The sequence below is a fragment of the Otolemur garnettii genome, unplaced genomic scaffold, assembly GCF_000181295.1.
Source record: "Otolemur garnettii isolate 467f Iridium unplaced genomic scaffold, OtoGar3 scaffold00277, whole genome shotgun sequence".
NCBI classification, from domain to species: domain Eukaryota; kingdom Metazoa; phylum Chordata; class Mammalia; order Primates; family Galagidae; genus Otolemur; species Otolemur garnettii.
This window is the reverse complement of record NW_003852672.1, coordinates 825,164-833,077: the sequence shown is the minus strand read 5'-3', so window position 1 is coordinate 833,077 and position 7,914 is coordinate 825,164. Positions and strand designations below refer to the sequence as shown.

The 7,914-nt window shown below is 45.3% G+C and overlaps 1 pseudogene; it reads right to left on the bottom strand.

Annotated features, from left to right (window-relative positions):
- Positions 1–2,293: 2,293 nt before the first annotated feature.
- On the bottom strand, positions 2,294–2,406 carry LOC111722566 (annotated as a pseudogene).
- Positions 2,407–7,914: the final 5,508 nt, after the last annotated feature.

Here is a 7,914-nt window from a genome sequence, read left to right as displayed (position 1 = left end):
TGGTATGCTGATGCCCCAGCTTTGGTTTTTTTTTTTTTTTTTTTTTGAGACAGAGTCTCACTAAGTCGCCCTCAGTAGAGTACTGTGGTGTCACAGCTTACAGCAACCTCCAACTCTTGGGTTTAAGCAATTCTTTTGCCTCAGCCTCTCAAGAAGCTGGGGCTACAGGTGCCCACCACAATGCCCACTATTTTTTGTTGCAGTTATCACTGCTGTTATAGCTGGCCAAGGCCGGGTTTGAACCCGCCACCCTCAGTATATGGGGCCAGTGCCTTACCCACTGAGCCATAGGCACCGCCTCAGCTTTATTTTTATTACTAAGAACCGCCTTAGCTATACAGGCTTTTTTCTGGTTCCATACAAAACGAAGAATTATTTTTTCCCAAGCTTTGAAAGTACAATGTTGATATTTTAATGAGAATAGCGCATTGAATCGGTAGATTGCTTTGGGAAGTATAGACGGTTTAACAATGTTGATTCTTCCCAGCCATGAGCATGGTATGTTTGTTCATTTGTTAATATCCTCTGCTATTTCTTTTCTTAGGGTTTCATAATTTTCTGTATATAGGTCTTTTACCTCTTTTGTTAGGTATATTCCTAGGTATTTCATTTTCTTTGAAGCTATGGTGAAGGGGGTTGTGTCCTTAATTAGCCTCTCATTGGCATACACAAAGTCTACTGACTTGTAGACATTGAATTTATATCCTGAGACATTACTGTATTTTTTGATGACTTCTGGGAGTCTTTGATTGAGTCTTTGGGGTTCTCTAATTATAAGATCACATCGTCAGCAAAGAGGGAGAGTTTGACCTCCTCTGCTCCCATTTGGATGCCCTTTATTTCCTTGTCTTGCCTAATTGTATCAGCTAGAACTTCCAGCACTATGTTGAATAGTAGAGGCGATAGAGGACAGCCTTATTTGGTTTCAGTTCTAAGTGAGAAAGCTTATTTCAGTTCTAAGTGAGAAAGCTCCATTCAGTAAAATATTAGCTTTGGGTTTGTTATAGATGGCTTCGATTAGTTTAAGAAATGTACCACCTATGCCTATACTCTTCAGCGTTCTAATTAGAAAAGGATGCTTTGCAATCTATTCTATCCCAGCCTAGAAGGATCATCTCAGTCTCCCTATAGGACTACAGGCATATAGAACCACAACCAGCTAATTGTCTCCTTGTTCTAATCTATTCTTCTTTTCTATTATAGCCTAGGCTAGAGTGATGCATCAGCTGTAGCTAGAGCAACCAGCATGTACCAACTGGTTAATTTTCTGTTCTATTCCTGTCTTGGCTAGAGTGATTGCTTCAGGCTCCTAAATACCTGGTACAAACATCAACCACGGCATCCAGCTAAGTTTCTATTTTTTCTCTTCTCCTCTTTTCTCTTCTCTCACCCATCTAAAGTGATCAGTTCACCCTACCCCAAACCTGGTACTACACCACCTCAGTTAGCTAATATTCTTTTTTTTTTTTTTTCTGTTCTATTCTAGTTTAGCCCAGGCTAGAACTATCGCCTCAACTTCATGAGTAGATGGGACTTTAAGTGCAAACCATGACACCAGCTAATTTTATATTTTTTATTCTATTCTATTCTCTTTTATTCTAGCTTTGGCTAGATCAATTACATTAGCCTCCCAAGCAGCTGGAAATACAGGTGCACACCAACACATCCAGCTAATTGTCTATTTTTTTGTATTCTAATTTATTCTGCACCACCATACTCTACTAAATTTTTCTATTTTTTCTATTCTATGCTATTATCATTCTATTCTATTCTGGCCCAGGCTAGAATGATCTCCTGAGTACTTGGGACTATAAGTATGCACCACCTTAACCTGCTAATTTCTGTTTTTTCTCTACTTCCACTTCCTTCTCTTCTTCTTCTTCCTTTTTTTTTTTTTTTGAGATAGAGCCTCCAGCTGTCACCCTGGGTAGAGTGCCCTAGCATCACAGCTCAGAGAAACCTCCAGCTCCTGGGCTCAAGTGATTCTCCTGCCTCCACCTCCCAAGTAGCTGGAACTACAGGCGCCTGCCACAATGCCTGGCTATTTTTTGGTTGCAGCCGTCATTGCTGTTTGGCGGGCCTGGGATGGATTCGAACCGCCCAGCTCAGGTGTATGTGGCTGGTGCCTCAGTCGCCTGAGCCACAGGCACTGATCTTCTCTTCTTCTTTTTAAAAAGTTTTCCAATATTTTATTAGGCAATTTTTCAAACATACAGTACAGTTGAAAGAATTATACAATGATCAGCCATACACCTACCACATACATTTCATAATTCTTTTCTTCTTCTTCTTTGCATATAAGGAATTTGTTTGTAGGGAGGCCACAAGTTTTGTGTCCCTCATCACAATGACCCCAATTCCTGTTGGGTATGTTATAAACAGAGAAGTCATTTTTCAGCTTTGGGGGTTTTGGCGGGGGTTCATTGTTGGTTTTGCTGCTTGTTTGTTTTAAAGACAGAATTTCATTTTGTCACCCTGGGTAGAGTGCCATAGCATCATAGCTCACAGCAACCTCAAACTCCAGGGCTTAAGCGATCCTCCTCCTTCAGCCTCCCAAGTAGCTGGGAGTACAGGCCCCTGCCACAACGCTCATCTAGTTTTTCTCTTTTTAGTAGAGACAGGGTCTTGGGCTGGTCTGAAATTCCTGAACTCAAGCAATCCTCCCACCTCAGTCTCCCAGAGTGCAGGAATTACAGATGTGAGCTGCCTGCCCTGCTGTTTTTTCTCTTCTTTTCTCTTCTCTCCTCTCTCTCTTCTATTCAAGTCTATTCTACCCTAGATTAGAATAGACTGGAATAGCCTCAGCTCTCTCAAGTAGATGGGCCTACAGGTGTGTACCACCAGGTAATTTCTATTTCTCCTATTCTATTCTACTCTACATTCTATTCTATTCTATTCTATTCTTCAATTCTGTTCTAGCCTGGGCTTGAGCATCACCTCAGTCTCCCAAAGTGGGACATTCTCTAGCTGGGACTCCAGGCATGCACCAACACACCCAGCTAATTTTCTATATTTTCAGCTCTGTTTTATTCTTCAATTCTAGCCTGGGCTAGAGTAGTTGCAAATTCCACTTCCATTTTTATGCACTCAATCTTCACTTTTTAATCCCTGGTATAAGCTTGATCATTAGAAAATCACTCATTTTTATATTGAAAATTTATCATTCTTTCTATATCTGGGGTGCAGCTTAAATTGAAGTTAAAGCTAAATCCTTCTCACTCTCTCTATGGGGATTAGTTTGACAAACCACAGGGGATGGAGAGGGTGTCCACAGATGTGGCGTCAGAGGTATGAGCAGAGGCTGAGTGGCCAGCACATGGAGAGCACACAGGGACCCTCGGGGCACAGAGCTGCATGCACTGCACACTTCCCCAGGGCTGGCCCTGAGCACGCAGCACAGTGCTGCAGGCTTCCACCTGTACCACTCTCGAGCTGTTGTGGTTGGTATTCTTCAATAGCTATTCCACCGCTCAGTACTTAGAAATGTGGCTACTCAGACCCCAGAGGCCAATTCCAGAGCTGTCACTACTTGGATGTATGTGACCTTCCACAAGCTGGCTGATCTGTCAGGGCCCATGTCATTACATTGCTGTGGGGCCCAGTGAACGTGTGATCACACAGAGCCCAGTGCCTGGTAGGGGCAAATCTGAACAGATATTAGCTCTTACCAGAAGCTAACTAAAGAATCAGAAATTGTCACCTTGCCTAGATAAGATCCCCAGGGAAGAGGGGATCTCCCCAGGTGACTTTTTCTGGCAGGGGCATGGAGCATGATGAGACAGATAGGACATCAGTGGGGAAAACGGATGTAAGGGAAAAATGCAACAAATTAAGCAGCAGTGCTCACCAGGCCTAATTTGGTGCCAGGGGAGCAATAGTGAGCAAAACAAGTGATCTCCCACCTGTAGCTGCCAGCCTCATGCAGTAAGACAGTAAACCAAATCATTTTTCTATGCTGATTTTAGTCGATGCTGCTAAGTACCATAGGGCAGGTCCCCAGGTGGTGTTGGCTGGCCAGCTCTTCCCCCTTTTCTTGCTTATAGTTCTTAGAATAACTGTAGAAAGTCTTTGGAATGAACCATCCTGAGATGAGGAGGAACTGGCTGGAGTAGCCTGGGCTCTGTTCAAGTCTCTACTATAAGAGGACATCCTATAGCACCTAGCTGGGTGCTGTAACCCAGGGCTTGCTGCTTAATGGGGTCCCTCAGCTGTGGTACAAAAGAGGACACCCAGATGAGAGTCTGCCCTCTGTAGTAAGTTCCTGAGCCTCAGTGGACCAGATCATCACAAATCCCAGGCTTCTGTTGTCCCTTGCTGCCCCTCTGTGAGTAACAAAGTGGCTTTGCCTTACTTGTATGAGTGTTCTGTCTCAGAGGAATTGTGTATTCTTCTTCTTTAGGAGAAAACTGGAGATTCCCCTGTGCGAGCTCCTTTAGAACCTGTTTCTTTCCCTTGGGCTGGGGGTTTCTGTTGCTTGTAACAAAATAACCTCCAACAAGGAGACAGCAGCGGGAGCATTGCTAGAGGAAGCACAGACTGCAAGGACAGAAGCCTCATCCAGGTTTGGCGCCTGTGGCTCAAGCAGCTAAGGCGCCAGCCACATACACCTCAGGTGGTAGGTTCAAATCCCCAGCCCGGGCCCGCCAAACAACAATGATGGCTGCAACTAAAAAATGGCCGGGCGTTGTGGCAGGCGCCTGTGGTCCCAGCTACTTGGGAGGCTGAGGCAGGAGACTCGCTTGAGCCCAGGAGTTGGAGGTTGCTATGAGCTGTGATGCCATGGCACTCTACCCAGGGGGATAGCTTGAGGCTCCATCTCAAAAAAAAAAAAAAGAAGCCTCATCCACACAGTGGGCAGGGGAGCCAGGCCACAGGCCCAGATCAAAGAAGGACTTAGAAGGAGGCTGGAGAAGGCACATGGAGCTGGGTGATGAAGGGCCTAGGGCTGGAGGAGAACTGGTCTTGTTCTAGGTTGTTCTAGGACTTGCCCAACCCAGTGGGGGATGCGAGGTCACCCTGGGCTATGGAGTGGTCCCAGAGCCCTGACTGCACTCTAGGTGGGTGGAAAAGGGGTAAGGGGGGGGACTAACTGTGAAGGCAGCAAGGCAAGGAAGCCAAATGTGGGCAGGGCTTTCACACAGCCACTGCAGCATGCAGGCAGCATCCCAGCTGCGCTAGCAGCCTGCTGTGGGATCCTGCCCTGCCCCATGGGAGCCTCCCCAGGGCTCACCCAGGCCTGTCTGTGCACATCTGCCTGGTCCTCCCATGGGAGCTTCCATCCCAGTGGGGACTTACTCCCTTCAGGAAGAACCACCTGGGGGAATGGAGGTGTAGGCACTTGGAAGCAGGACTGCTCCCTCTCACAAGACCCAGGCCTTTCCCTCAACCTTGGTGTTTTCACTTGCAAAGAGTGGCTAACACCACCTGCACCAGGACTACCACCAAGGTGAGGAGAGAGAACAGACAGGATGTGTCTAAGCAAGTCTGTGCTGGCCTCCTCTCTCCACACTGCATCAACACCTGCTTCCTTGTGCCACTTAGGAAGACCTCATGATCTCACAGGTCACAGGAGGAATTCCAAGCTCTTGAGTTCTGCTGCACCCAGAATCTACATTTCTCCAGCTTATAAAGCATGTCCTAAGTTCTCTGTGCCCTTCACTGCCCTGGCCACTCAAACAATTGTCACTCAATATAGAATAAATCCATCATCTCAAACCTTTTAGAACTTGAGTGACCTCTGCCTTGGACAGCATCACAGTGCATGGCCCCTATCTATGTGGCCCTGAGCTCCATGCTGTCCATGATGTCAGAAGGGTGAGGTCCACATACTCTTGGCTAAGAACCCTGTGGGACTTTCAGTGGCATCCCCAGCAAGAGTAGCAAGGTAGCCTGAGGCTGCAGAGTAAGGAGCTCATTCCAGCCACAGAGAGTTGCAACACTCATGAGAAGTGACTGCTCAGGCAGGCTCCTGAGGAAGGGCCTACCTGACACTGCCACTTAGGTGCTACCAAGGAAAGGAACAAAACTGCCAATAGATTCTCACCTTGTATCAGTTGTGCAATGAATTCTGATTTCAGTGATGCCTAAAATGTGCAAATATCAGGTAATTCCTTTAGGCTGAATGTGTAGCAACATGTCTCTTGATATCTTTGGCCCAGAAAGATTCTCACAAGAGGCACTCCCCATCTCCTGTAGGAAAGATCCCTAACAAGGAAGCACGACTGGCCAATTCATGAGCCAAGAATTTTGTATTTCTGTTGTCCATAGTAAATATGCATTAAAATTAATATGGCCATTTGCTTATACGTATCAGTCCCTCAAATATGTGCTAACGTCAAGTCCAGTCTGTGAAACAAACATTTTTTCTTGTGTTCATAATGAGTAACAGGTTTGATTAAGGCAGAACTTCATGCTAAAGATTAATGCCTTGTTAGTCTTCACAAAAGAAATATAATGGCGCATCTCTGCAGAGTCCATGTTGGCATTCAGAGTCTGGTTATATTTAGATCTGATGGATCATAATCTTTTTGTGAATCTATTTGCATGAATTGAGGCAAAAAAGTAAAAGCAGAATTAAAAGAATCTGTCCTAGCCGCCCTGTGTAGGCCTCAGCCAAGCCGCAGGCATTTCTGTTGCCTGTGTGTTTCTTCCTTGAAACACACAGGAAGCCTAGATTGTAACCTAGTAACTTCCCTGGACTTCCATCATCTTTGAGGGCAGGTGGTCCGACCGGTTTCAAGGATGCGGGCAAATATGACCTTCCCCCTTGAGCCTGGGACCTTGAGGATGATGCCATGTCTCTGTCTCTCTCTGTTATATGACCCTCACATGCACTCTCGCCCTGAAAAGTGAATAAAAGAGAGGCAAGAGATTGAGTCGGGGGCTCAGTTTTAGAGACACACTGCTATTCCGAGTTACCCCCCAGCCGGAATAAACCCGCTTCCTCTGATCAACTGGTGCCTGGAGTCTTCTATCTGCGTCGGTTTCTTGCTACAGAATCATTATGTTCATAAATATGATTGTGTTAAGGAAGCAAGTTACTAAATAATATTGACATCATGATTTCACTATTGTTTCTCTTAAAAAAAACTGGCTTTGTGCACCAGTGTGTTTAACCAGTATGTTTCTGGTTTGTGTCTACATTAACATCTTAAATCGCTGTGCTCTAGGTGGGCTTTACAGTCTAAATCTTCACTACTCAGTGTGGTCCTCGAACCAGCAGCATCCCAGGCAATACCCAGGAGCATGCCAAAAATACAAGCTCTCTGCCCCTGTCCTAGACGTGAGAACATGTATTTAAACAAAAATGTACATCCATACAGTGGAACATTATTCAGTCATCAAAAGTGTTAGGGCGGAAAGGTCAGTAGGTGCTCTGCACTGATTGAGAAAAAAATGTTCTCTAGAACAAGATAAGGAGATAAAAGTATAAACTTTATCTTCTTATAGAAGGGATGAGAGAGTGAAAGAGAGTGGGGAGAGAGAGGAAGAAAGGGAAGGGAGTTGGAATGAAATTCCAAAGAAGGTAAAGAAGAATGCCCACAGAGAGGCCAAGTGGTGGCTAAATTGAAGTGGTAGGGAGAGAAAAAAAAGATGAAGAGGGTGGATTACTTGAATTCAGAAGTTGGAGACCAGCACGAGCAAGAGATAGACTCCATTTACACTAAAAATAGAAAAACTAGCCAGGCATACCGGCAGGTACCTGTAGTCCCGGCTACTTGGGAGGCTAAGGCAAGAGGATTGCTCAAGCCCAGAGTTTGAGGTTGCGGTGAGCTATAATGTCATAGCACTCTACCCAGGGTGACAAAGTAAGACTGAATTTAAAAAAAAAAAAACAGAAAGAAAGAAAGATTGATTCTGGATAATAGTTGTGCAGCCATTAGTGATGATGGTTGCACGACATTATGAATAAAC